Source organism: Ovis canadensis, chromosome 5, assembly GCF_042477335.2.
Source record: "Ovis canadensis isolate MfBH-ARS-UI-01 breed Bighorn chromosome 5, ARS-UI_OviCan_v2, whole genome shotgun sequence".
Taxonomy (NCBI): Eukaryota; Metazoa; Chordata; class Mammalia; order Artiodactyla; family Bovidae; genus Ovis; species Ovis canadensis.
In genome coordinates, this window is record NC_091249.1 from 109,274,349 (window position 1) to 109,288,089 (window position 13,741).

Consider the following 13,741-nt stretch of genomic DNA (forward strand, 5'->3'; position numbering starts at 1 on the left):
CTCCTTGAAAGGAAAGTTATGACCAACCTAGATAGCATGTTAAAAAGCAGAGACATTACTTTGCTGAGAAAGGTCCATCTAGTCAAGGGTATGGTTTTTCCAGTAATCATGGGTGGGTATGAGAGTTGGACTATAAAGAAAGCTGAGTGCCAAAGAATTGATGCTTTTGAACTGTGGTGTTGGAGAAGACTCTTGAGAGTCCCTTGAACTGCAAGGAGATCCAACCAGTCCATCCTAAAGGAAATCAGTCCTGAGTGTTCATTGGTAAGACTGATGAAGCTGAAACTCCAATACTTTGTCCACCTCATGCAAAGAGCTGACTCATTTGAAAAGACCCTGATTCTGGGAAAGATTGAGGGAAGGAGGAGAAGGGAACAACAGAGGATGAGATGGCTGGATGGCATCACCGATTCAATGGACATGGTGACTGCAGCCATGAAATTAAAAGACGCTTACTCCTTGGAAGAAAAGTTATGACCAACCTAGATAGCATATTCAAAAGCAGAGACATTACTTTGCCGACTAAGGTCTGTCTAGTCAAGGCTATGGTTTTTCCTGTGGTCATGTATGGATGTGAGAGTTGGACTGTGAAAAAGGCTGAGTGCCAAAGAATTGATGCTTTTGAACTGTGGTGTTGGAGAAGACTCTTGAGAGTCCCTTGAACTGCAAGGAGATCCAACCAGTCCATTCTGAAGGAGATCAGCCCTGGGATTTCTTTGGAAGGAATGATGCTAAAGCTGAAGCTCCAGTACTTTGGCTACCTCATGCGAAAAATTGACTCACTGGAAAAGACTCTGATGCTGGGAGGGATTGTGGGCAGGAGGAGAAGGGGATGACCCAGGATGAGATGGCTGGATGGCATCATGGACTTGATGGACGTGAATCTGAGTGAACTCCGGGAGATGGTGATGGACAGGGAGGCCTGGCATGCTGCGATTCATGAGGTCGCAAAGAGTTGGACACGACTGAGTGACTGAACTGAACTGAACTGGGTTTGGGTGGACTCTGGGAGTTGGTGATGGACAGGGAGGCCTGGTGTGCTGCAATTCATGGGGTTGCAAAGAGTCGGATATAACTGAGAGACTGAACTGAACTGAACCAGCATACATGGGTAAATTTTTGTTTTATCAAGAGATATCATCATGGTCATATGTTTTCATGACCCTGAAACTTCTTACTTTCTTGAGTCTTCCCCCCACTCTACATCTGTAAAGAAAAATCCAAGCAGCAGCAGTGGTAGTTTGTTTTTAATGTTTCTTTTATTCTGTTATGATGAGAGAGAAGTTGGTTATATTGTCATAGTTTGTTTCTGAAAATATTTCAATTCTGAAATACCAAAATATTTCAATTCTGAAATACCAGATTAAGCATAAAATAAGCATAGTGATCATTTTTAGGTCATTCTCATATTGGTCTGTTCAAACTGTGATAAATTAATTTCTTAATAATTCATTTTGAATATGTTTAATTATCATTTAATTTACCTTCATTGAACTTTTTAAGGTCAGTATTTTCATTCTTACTGGATTGTGACCAAGTCATATATGCAGATGAATTCTGAATAATAAGGAATGCTAATCATGAAATGCAGGATTTAATAAAGATTTCTTGATTTTTCATCCAACTGTAGTATCCTAAGTTGCAGTGTACAGAATGATATCCTTCATTTTAGTATGACTTGATTCTTTTAAATTTCATAAATATCCCATCTGTTTATTTTTCTTATGCATGAAAGAGAAGCAGCAGAAGGAAAAACTAAGGCACTCATTATTTGCTCTTAATCGATAACCTTGGCTATTTTTCTCTCTGTGTTTACATTATAATTCTCTCAATATTCAGTTGAGATTATCATTTTTAAAAGGACTTTTAAGTAATCTCATGAATAGAATGTAGATTTTAAAGTAGAGCATTTTGACAATTTGGGCTTTGACATCATCCAAGTATAAATTCTGGTTGGATGTTCTAATAGGGTGTTTATATCTAATAGGGTGTTTATATCTAATAGGGTGTTTATATCTAATAGGGTGTTTATATCTTTACTCTTTTAGTATAGTTTAAGATTGGAAACACTTCTAGATTAATGTTCCTTAAGAAACACATGACATAATAGGGGAAAACCCATATACAGGGCCATGAAATGTATCAAGGTTCCATGTATCAAGATTCTCCAACCTGGGAAAGTCAAGAGTTAAGAAAAAAATACAGTTAAAAACATTTCAATGGTTTTGAGAAGTTTTATTAATGTGAATACTTGGATCCTCAGTTCCTAAATTTCTTGTGTAGGGCTCAGAGAGAAATAAAAAGTGGAGATTTAAAATAGCCGGGTTTTGTGCTGAATCTGGCCTGCAGATGTATTTTGTTTGGCCTGCATGGTGTTTTTTAAAAGTGTGAATTAATGGCAAGTACTTTACAGTTCAGAAAATTTGCACAAAAATGCAAGTTTCCAACCTCTGGAAAATTGGAATATCTGACTATGGTGAACCTGCTCCCCACAAACAACCACTGGCTGAGTTGAGTGACGGGATCCTCTGGACCATGCTCCAGGGTGCCATCGTTCCCGCCACTCCCTCCTCCCTGCACGCTGACTTGTCGCCGTGTGCATGCGCTTGCTGCTTTTTCTTATATTGGGTCTGGAGCCATAAGTTTGCATCCCTTACCACAACTGCTCTTCCTAGAGAGACTCCCCCGGGAACCCGTTTGGCAATCCTTAGTGTTAGGCCCTCTCTTCCCAGTGCCTGTGTAACTCCTGGTCCATACGTCCCTTTAATATTTACCGTTTTTTTTTATTGTTAAGTGTTCATTTGATACCTTTTCTTGCTGGACATGAACTTTCTAAAATAAGGGTTTTGTGTTGTATTCTCAAGGGATTCAGACACTTAAATAGTACTGAATTTTTGCTTGTTTTTTGACAAATGAAGTAAATTTTAAATATTCCTTGGAAAATATAAAGTCTAGGATATAAGTGAGTTTTTAGGAATCTTTAGTTTCTTATGAGGTTCTAATGTATGTCAGTAAATTTTTTTTGCTTCTTTTGAATACTTTTATTTGTTTTTAATTGGTGGAAAATTGCTTTACAATTTTGTGTTGGGTTCTGTCATACAACAATATGAATAAGTCAGTCTATATATATATATACCTGTCCTCTTCCTCTCCTTTCCCTCCCCTCACCCCACCCCACTAGGGCATTACAGAATGCCAGACTGGGCTCCCCGTGTTCTTTAGCAACTTTCCACTAACCATCTGTTTTACACATGATAGTGTATTTATGTCAATGCTGCTTTGTCAGTTTGTCTTACCTCCAACTTTCCCTGGAGAAGGAAATGGCAACCCACTCCAGTGTTCTTGCCTGGAGAATCCCAGGGACGGCGGAGCCTGGTGGGCTGCTGTCTATAGGGTCGCACCGAGTAGGACAGGACTGAGCGACTTAGCAACAGCAGCAGCACCTTTCCCCGCTGTGTCCACAACTTCATTCTCTACTGTTTATCAGTACCATTTTTTTTTTTAAGTTTACTACATTTTGTTTTTGGCTGTGCTGGGTCTTTGTTGCTGTGCACAGGCTTTCTCTAGTTGCAGGAAGTGGGAGCTACTCTCTACTTGCAGAGCATGGGCTCTAGGGCACACAGGCTTAGTTGCCCGGTGGCATGTGGAATCCTCCTGGACCAGGGATTGAACCCGTGTCTCCTGCATTGGCAGGTGGATTTTTAACCACTGGACCAACCACCAGGGAGGTCCCTATCAGTACCATTTTTCTAGATTCCATATATATGTGTTAATATATGATACTTGTTTTTCTGACTTACTTCACTCTGTATAACAGGCTCTAGGTCCATCCAACTTAACTACAACTGACTCAAATTCATTCTTATTTTAGAGCTGAAAAATATTCCATTGTAGAAATGTAACACAACTTCTTTATCCATTTATCTGTCAGTGGACACCTAGGTTGCCTCCATGTCCTGCTATTGTAAATATTGCTGCAGTGAGCATTGGGTTACATGTTTCTTGTAGAATTGTGGTTTTCTTATGGTATATGCTCAGTAGTGGGATTGCTGGGTCATGTGGTAGATTTATTCCTAGTTTTTAAAGGAATCGCCATACTGTTTTCCATAATGGCTGTATCAGTTTACAGTTCCACTAGCAATGTGAGAGGGTTCCCTTGTTCCCACATCCTCTCCAGCATTTATTGTTTGTAGATTTTTTTGATGATGGCCATTCTGGCTGGTGTGAGGTGATACCTCATTGTAGTTTTGATTTGCCTTTCTCTAATCATGAGCGATGTTGAGTATCTTTCTATGTGTTTATTGGCCAATTGTATGTCTTTTTGGAGAAATGTCTGTTTAGGTCTTCTGCCCATTTCTTTTTTTTTTGGATTGGGTTGTTTGTTTTTCTGATATTGAGTTGTAGGAGCTTCTTATATATTTTGGAGATTAACTTTTTGTCAGTTACTTCATTTGCAGTTATTTTCTCCCATTCTGAGAGTTGTCTTTTCATCTTGTTTATACTTTCCTTGGCTGTGCAAAAACTTATAAGTTTTATTAGGTTTCATTTATTTTTTGTTTCTATCAATCTAGGAGGTGGGTCAGAGAGTATCTTGCTGTGGTTTATGTCAAAGTGTACACTGCTTATGTTTTCCTCTAAGAGCTTTATAGTTTCAGGCCTTAAATTTAACTCTTTAATCCATTTTGAGTTTATTTTTGTGTATGGTGTTGCTGCTAAGTCGCTTCAGTCATGTCCAACTCTGTGCAACCCCATAGATGGCAGTCCACCAGGCTCCCCCATCCCTGGGATTCTCCAGGCAAGAAGACTGGAGTGGGTTGCCAATGCCTTCTCCAATGCATGAAAGTGAAAAGTGAAAGGGAAGTCACTCAATCATGTCCAACTCTTCACGACCCCATGGACTGCAGCCTACCAGGCCCCTCCATCCATGGGATTTTCCAGGCAAGAGTACTGGAGTGGGGTGCCATCACCTTCTCTGGTATATGGTGTTAGAAAGTGTTATAATTTCTTTTTCTTTTTCTTTTTTTTAAACACATAACTCCCTAGTTTTCCCAGCACCACTTATTGAAGTGGCTGTCTTTTCTCCATTGTATATTTTTGCCTCCTTTGTCAAAGATAAGGTGACTGTAGGTGTGTGAGTTTATCTCTGGGCTTTTTATCTTTTTCCATTGGTCCATAATTCTATTTTTGTGCCAGTACCATGCTGTCTTAATGGCTGTAGCTTTGTAGTATAATTTGAAGTCATGGAGGTTGATTCCTCAAACTCCATTATTCTTTCTCAAGAGTGCTTTGGCTATACGAGGTCTTTTGTATTTCCATACAAATTGTAAAAATTTTAAATTTTAGTTCTGTGAAAAATGCCATTGGTAATTTGATAGAGATTAAATGGAATCTGTAGATTGCTTTGGGCAGTATAGTGATTTTGACAATATTGATTCTTCCAATCCAAGAACATGGTATTTCTCTCCATCTGCTTGTGTCATCTTTGATTTCTCTCATCAGTATCTTATAGTTTTCTGCATGCACGTCTTTTGTCTATTTAGATAGGTTTGTTCCTAGGTATTTCATTTTTTTTGTTGTGATGGTGAATGGGATTGTTTCCTTCATTTCTCTTTCTGATTTTTCATTTTTAATGTATAGGAATACAAGGGATTTCTGTGTATCAATTTTATATCCTGTGGCTACCAAATTCATTGATTAGCTCTAGTAGGTTTTTTTTTTTGGATGGTGTTTTACGCTTTTCTATGTATAGTATCATGTCATTCTGCAAACAGTTTTACTTCTTCTTTTCCAATCTGGATTCCTTTTATTTCTTTTTCTTCTCTGTTCATCATGGCTAGGACTTCCAAAACTATATTGAATAATAGTGGGGAGAGTGGACACCCTTGTCTTGTTTCCAATCTTAGAGGAAGTGCTTTCAGTTTTTGCTGTTGAGGATAATGATTGCTCTGAGTTTGTTGTATACAGCATTTATTATGTGGAGTTAGGTTTTTTCTATGCTGATTTTCTGGAAAGGTTTTTTTTTTATCAAACAAATGTTTAATTTTGTCAAAATCTTTGTAACTATTGAGATGGTTATCTTTTTTTATCTTTAAATTCATTAATATGGTGTATCACATTGATTGATTTGCATTTATTGAAGAATCCTTACATCCTTGGGGTAAAGCCCTCTTGATCATGCTGCTATGATTCATGTTGTTGGATTCTGTTTGCTAGAATTTTGTTAAGGATTTTTGTATCTGTGTTCATAAGTGATATTGGCCTGTAACTTTCTTTTTGTGTGTGTGATATTTTTGTCTGGTTTTGGTATCAGGGTAATGGGTTTGGTATCAGGATAAGCCTCATAGAATGGGTTTGGAAGTTTTCCTCCCTCTGCAATTTTTTGGAACAGTTTGAGCAAGATAAGTGTTCTCTGAAATTTTGATAGAATTTGCCTGTGAAACCATCTGGCCCTGTGCTTTTGTTTGTTGGGAAGTTTTTTGATTACAGTTTTACTTTCAGTGCTTGTAATTGGTCTGTTTATATTTTATACTTCTTCCTGGTTCAGTCTTGGAAGGCTGTGCTTTTTAAAGAATTTGTCTATTTCTTCCAGGTTGCCCATTTTATTGGAATACAGTTGCTTGTAGTAGAGTAAAACTCTTTAAGAGGGGGTTCTCTGATGATTGCTGTAGAACAAGGCCAGGTCTAAGGAGAAGCAAGAAAGGATCCTAGGTGAAAATATAAGGAACCAGTCCCTTTCAGGGTCAGATAAGTGCCTCCTTTTATTACAGAGGAACTTCTCTTCTCTTGACTCAAAGTATTCCTAGCACTGCTTCTGAATTTTAGATATATGTAATTTACATTATACATATCTATATAATCTATAATTCCATAGATTTTATGTATGTATATGTATATATCATATTCTAGCTTAAAAATAAAATATTGATCCTAACTGCAGAAGTTACAGAATGAGTATAGATTGGTTTTAAAAAAAAATATGACCACAGGAAACCATACTATTGTTAAAAAGTTATACTTGTGGCTGCTTTAAATATGTTTTCGTTGTCATCAGTTTTAAGTAACTTGGTTTTGATGTGCTTCTGTATAATTTCTTCAAGTTTCTTCTGCTTGGGGTTTGTTGAATTTCTTAGGTCTATGAGTTTCTAGTTTTCATCAAATTTGGAAACATTTCAGCCCTTATTTCTTAAAGTATTTTTCTATCTTCCTTTCTCTTCTTTTTTAGCAACTCTAATTACACACATATTGGCTATTTGAAGTTGCCTCATAGCTTACTCATACCCTATGCACTTTTTTTCCAGGCTTTTTTTCTCTTTGTGTTTCATCTTGAATAGTTTCTATTGTATGTCTCCACATTTTTACTTTGCTATTTCCCTCTGCACTTTCCAATCTGGTATTAGTCCTATTCAGTGTATTTTTTCTCGAGATATTTGTAGTTTTCACATCCAGACATTTGATTTGGGATTGGTATTATGTCTTTTACATTTAAACATAATATGCTCAATTTTCCTCTAGTTTCTTTATGAACAGAATATAGTGATAGTAACTGTTGAAATGTGCTTGCCTCTTAAATCTACCATTTGTGTCATTTTGGGGTTGGTTTTGATGATTAATTTTTCCCTGCTTTATGGCTTGTACTTTTCTGCTTATTTTTCTGCCTGGTAATTTTTTATCAACTGCCAGACATTATGATTTTAGTTTGTTGGATGCTTTGTATTTCTGTACCTAAAATAGTTTTGAGCTTTATTCTGGGATTCAAAGAGATGAGATACCTTCATCTTTTCTGGGTGACATGAGCATTTAAGGTGGTAAATGGAAGTGAAAGAAGCATCAGGGAAAACATCAATGGGAAGAGAATCTTAGAAACCAAGAGGATAGTTTTAAGAAATAGAGAAATTAAACATGTCCCATGCTGCTGATGGCTCAAGTGGGATAAGGACAGATAACAAGCTACTGAGTAAGGCTTGATGTAGTGAGTTTATTTGATATAGAGAATATTCTGTGGTCTTGTGAGCAGAAGTCAGATTATAAAGGGCTGAGAAGGAAGTGAGGGAACAGAGAGGCACAGCAAGTTCCTGCTGCTGCTGCTACTTTTCTTCTTCCTCTTTCTCTTCTTGCTTCTGCTCCTTCTGATTCTCTCTCAGATTCTCTTTTTCCATATAGTTTCTCCATATGATGGAATATACTCTTTTAAAAACATACTTTTTAAAGTTCACATATTATCCAGAGGAGGTTGGTTGGTAATTACCAACCTTTATCTAATTGGGTATAATTTTAGGGGCTGGAAGAGTAGATATCTTCAGCTTTAGCTTTCAAACTACAGAGGAAAATCCTAAATAAATTTCTCATTGTTACTGATTTGGCATTACAGTGTACACAATTTCTAGTTCTGGTCCAAAATAGAAGTCTTAGTTCCTTTCTAAATAACACACTGTTATAGCTATATTAGCATCAGCCTTCAATGTTAGCAGTAAAATGGAGCTTCTTGACTGCCAGAGAAGACCAAAGGATTCCTTTATATTAATAGCTTTTCTCATTACAAAACAAAGCAAAGTTAAAAAAAATAGATATGATAGAAGTAACGCAAATGGAATTTCAAAAATTTTAGGGGAATTCATCAGATGGTGCTTCCTTTTACAGAAATGGTAAAAATTTGATCATGGTCTCCAGCATAGTATAAGCACATAATGGGTCCTTTATTGAGAACTTTTTTAATGATACATACTTTGTGAAATTAAATCTAAGGATATGGATTCACTGGAGGTAGAAATAGTCCTGAAAGCATCATTAACAAGTTTGGCATCTATCTCTCTTCTATTACTTGCTAGCTGTGTGACCTTAAGTAAGTTGCTTAAGTTCTCTAATCTTCAGTTTCCTTACTTGTGAAGTGAAAGTGTTAGTTGCTCAGTCATGTCTGACTCTTTGCGACTGCTTGGACTGTAGCCTTTCAGGCTCCTCTCTCCATGGAATTCGCCAGGCAAAAATATTGGAGTGGGTAGCCATTCTCTTCTCCTGGGTCTCAAACCCTGGTCTCCTCCATATCAGGCAGATTCTCTACCATCCGAGCTACCAGGGAAGCCCATCTTTACTTGTAAACTATGGTAAACTTTGACCTCCTAACCTCATAGACTGTTCACAATAAACAAATGAGAGCTAATGATAAACAAAGTATGATATATCATAAAGTATTAGATGTATTCATGGTATTTTGAACATTAAATGTCACTTGTCATCATAGGAGCTCATTGAACTGTTAATTATTTTATTAACTTCTTTTATCTTGATAGTATTTAGTCATTGATTTTCTCCTCTAAAAATATAGGACAGGGTTATTTTAATTATTTTAAGATAACAGTTCTACTTGAAGGAACTGAAGGCACTGCAGGGTTGTTCTTGTATGTAGATATTATCGAGCAAATTATGGGGACAAATTTGAGGCTGTGGACACTTTCTTCAGATCCTTGTGATCAGCCACTTAAAAACAGAGTGATAAATCCTTTACTGTATATGCTCTTTTTTTTTTCTTTTTATTAAAATATTTATTTATTTATTTGACTGTTCTGGGTGTTAGTTGCAGCATGCTAGACCTTTAGTTGTGGCATTTGAACTCTTAGTTGCAGCATGTAGGGTTTAGTTCCTTCAACAAGGATGAAATCTGGGCCCCCTGCCTTGGGGGTTTAGTCTTAGCCACTGGATCACCAGGAAAGTTCCTGAATACACTGTTGAGAATGAATAAGGCTAATGTTATGGGAAAAGAAATATTGGTCATCATTTCTTTGTTGCCTTGTAGACATTTGGGCAAGAAAGGAGAAATAAGGAGGAAAGGAGTGGTGATATTAGAGTGCTTGCAAATACTTTGTTCTTGTGCTACATTTTATAACAGAAGATATTTTTTAAATTTTACTTTATTTTACTTTACAATACTGTATTGGTTTTGCCATACATCAACATGAATCTGCCATGGGTATACATGTGTTCCCAATCCTGAACCCCCCTCCCATTTCCCTCTGCACACCATCTCTCTGGGTCATCCCAGTGCACCAGCCCCAAGCATCCTGTATCCTGCATCAAACCTAGACTGGAGATTCATTTCATATATGATATTATACATGGTTCAATGCCATTCTTCCAAATCATCCCACCCTCTCCCTCTCCCACAGAGTCCAAAAGACTGTTCAATACATCTGTGTCTCTTTTGCTGTCTCGCATACAGGGTTATCGTTACCATCTTTCTAATTTCCATATATATGTGTTAGTATACTGTATTGGTATTTTTCTTTCTGGGTTACTTCACTTTGTATAATCTGCGCCAGTTTCATCCACCTCATTAGAATGGACTCAAATGTATTTTTTTTAATGGCTGGGTAATGCTCCATTGTGTATATGTACCACAGGTTTCTTATCCATTCATCTGCTGATGGACATCTAGGTTGCTTCCATCTCCTGGCTATTATAAACAGTGCTGCGATGAACATTGGGGTACACGTGTCTCTTTCAATTCTGGTTTCTTCGGTGTGTATGCCCAGCAGTGGGATTGCTGGGTCATAAGGCAGTTCTATTTCCAGTTTTTTAAGGAATCTCCACACTGTTCTCCATAGTGACTGTACTAGTTTGCATTCCCACCAATAGTGTAAGAGGGTTCCCTTTTCTCCACACCCTCTCCAGCATTTATTGCTTGTAGAGTTTCGGATTGCAGCCATTGTGACTGGCATGAAATGGTACCTCATTGTGGTTTTGATTTACATTTCTCTGATAATGAGTGATGTTGAGCATTTTCTCATGTGTCTGTTAGCCATCTGTATGTCTTCTTTGGAGAAATGTCTATTTAGTTCTTTGGCCCATTTTTTGATTGGGTCATTTATTTTTTCTGGAATTGAGCTGCAGGAGTTGCTTGTATATTTTTGAGATTAGGTGTTTGTCAGTTGCTTCATTTGCTATTATTTTCTCCCAGTCCGAAGGCTGTCTTTTCACCTTGCTTATAGTTTCCTTTGTTGTGCAGAAGCTTTTAATTTTAATTAGATCCCATTTGTTTATTTTTTCTTTTATTTCCAATATTCTGGGAGGTGGGTCATAGAAGATCCTGCTGTGATTTACGTCGGAGAGTGTTTTGCCTATGTTCTCGTCTAGGAGTTTTATAGTTTCTGGTCTTACATTTCGATCTTTAATCCATTTTGAGTTTATTTTTGTGTATGGTGTTATAAAGTGTTCTAGTTTCATTCTTTTACAAGTGGTTGACCAGTTTTCCCAGCACCACTTGTTAAAGAGATTGTCTTTACTCCATTGTATATTCTTGCTTCCTTTGACAAAGACAAGGTGTCCATAGGTGTGTGGATTTATCTCTGGGCTTTCTGTTTTGTTTTATATTAACCTATATTTCTGTCTTTGTGCCAGTACCGTAATGTCTTGATGACTGTGGCTTTGTAGTAGAGCCTGAAGTCAGGCAGGTTGATTCCTCCAGTTCCATTCTTCTTTCTCAAGATTGCTTTGGCTATTCGAGGTCTTTTGTATTTTCATACAAATCTTGAAATTATTTGTTCTAGCTCTGTGAAAAACACCGCTGGTAGCTTGATAGGGATTGCATTGAATCTGTAGATTGCTTTGGGTAGTATACTCATTTTCACTATATTGATTCTTCTGATCCATGAACATGGTATATTTCTCCATCTATTAGTGTCCTCTTTGATTTCTTTCACCAGTGTTTTATAGTTTTCTATATATAGGTCTTTAGTTTCTTTAGGTAGATATATTCCCAAGTATTTTATTCTTTTCGTTGCAATGGTGAATGGAATTGTTTCCTTAATTTCTTTTTCTACTTTCTCATTAATAGTGTATAGGAATGCAAGGGATTTCTGTGTGTTGATTTTATATCCTGCAACTTTACTATATTCATTGATTAGCTCTAGTAATTTTCTGGTGGAGTCTTTAGGGTTTTCTATGTAGAGGGTCATGTCATCTGCAAACAGTGATAGTTTTACTTCTTCTTTTCCAATTTGGATTCCTTTTATTTCTTTTTCTGCTCTGATTGCTGTGGCCAAAACTTCCAGAACTATGTTGAATAGTAGCGGTGAAAGTGGGCACCCTTGTCTTGTTCCTGACTTTAGGGGAAATGCTTTCAAATTTTCCACCTGGATTCATATATAGCTTTTATTATGTTGAGGTATGTTCCTTCTATTCCTGCTTTCTGGAGAGTTTTTTTTTTTATCATAAATGGATGTTGAATTTTGTCAAAGGCCTTCTCTGCATCTATTGGGATAATCATATGGCTTTTATTTTTCAATTTGTTAATGTGGTGAATTACATTGATTGTTGAAGAATCCTTGCATTCCTGGGATAAAGCCCACTTGGTCTTGGTGTATGATCTTTTTAATGTGTTGTTGGATTCTGATTGCTAGAATTTTGTTAAGGATTTTTGCATCTATGTTCATCAGTGATATTGGCATGTAGTTTTCTTTTTTTGTGACATCTTTGTCAGGTTTTGGTATTAGGGTGATGGTGGCCTCATAGAATGAGTTGGGAAGTCATTCCCAACTTCCTCTGCAATTTTCTGGAAGAGTTTAAGTAGGATAGGTGTTAGCTCTTCTCTAAAATTTTGGTAGAATTCAGCTGTGAAGCCATCATAACAGAGGATATTTACTTTGCTAATTTTCTCTTTTATGATTTGTGCTTTCCAAAGCCCATTCATTTCTAGTGTTTTGCAAGTTGCAAAGAGTATTTATCCTACTCAAATTACAAATAATAAATTCATGTGTTATAAGAAATTGAGAACTTAATGTTACAGGAAAACTGCGGGGTCATAGAATTTTATAAGGATTTGTTTACACTAGAAAATAACATTGGGATCCCATTTATAGAGTAGACCTTATGTGTACTGATTTATAGTGAGTGAAAAAAAGATAGATGCTGTTATAGATAATATAAATAGTCTATTTTTTATTTAGAGTTTTTCTGGGGAAAATATCTATGATGTTTACCAAGAAATCTGTTATTCTGTTGATCTGGCAGCAAAGTGACTGCATTTGATTTTTTATATGATAAGGACAAAAATATCAGGAAAGATTTTACAAGTCGGTATCGTGGTACCGTGAAAGACAGGAATAGCAGAATTTCACAAGTCAGATGAGATGGACATCTAATGTCAATATTTGTGTACTGATGATGTGAGTTGTGAAACTTGCCTCCAATTGCCAGATGCTTTACAGCTCTGCAAATTACATTACTGAAAACTAATGAACACAAAATTTCTACTTAAAAAAAAAAGTCCTACTCAACTTGTACACTTTTTGATAAAAATAACTTTAGATAGTTTTGGCAACTGCTGATTAAATATTTGAATCTGGTTTTGTGCACACAGAGCACATTTTATTCATTACATTAACCACATGGTAAATAAAGGTATACCACAGTCATTTACTTTGCTTAGTATAACTAAAAAGTTAAGTATTGAGTGTGTAATAAATAAGTAGAAATGAAAAAGTAATGAGGAATACTATGTATAAAAACATAACATTCTTGTATCTGACCATTACATTTTTCTTGTAATTAAAACTGAGTAATCCTAATTTTATTTCTTGTATAATTATTTTAAATCTCTTGGTTTCAAATAGAATTTTGATTCATTCCTTCATTTTCTTAAACTTTATTTAATATTCCTTTAATTTCTAAGTTAACACTTGTGCTTAATTGTCCTTGTTGATAAGGACATTTTTAGGTATTGAGAGAAATTTTAACTGTCTATCAGTGACTT

The 13,741-nt window shown here is 36.4% G+C and overlaps 1 long non-coding RNA gene across 4 annotated transcripts in view; it reads left to right on the forward strand.

The window, feature by feature from the left end:
- LOC138441536 (uncharacterized) overlaps window positions 1-13,741 on the forward strand; it is a 151,266-nt gene that overhangs the window by 25,454 nt on the left and 112,071 nt on the right. The gene's annotated exons all lie outside the window — the stretch shown is intronic.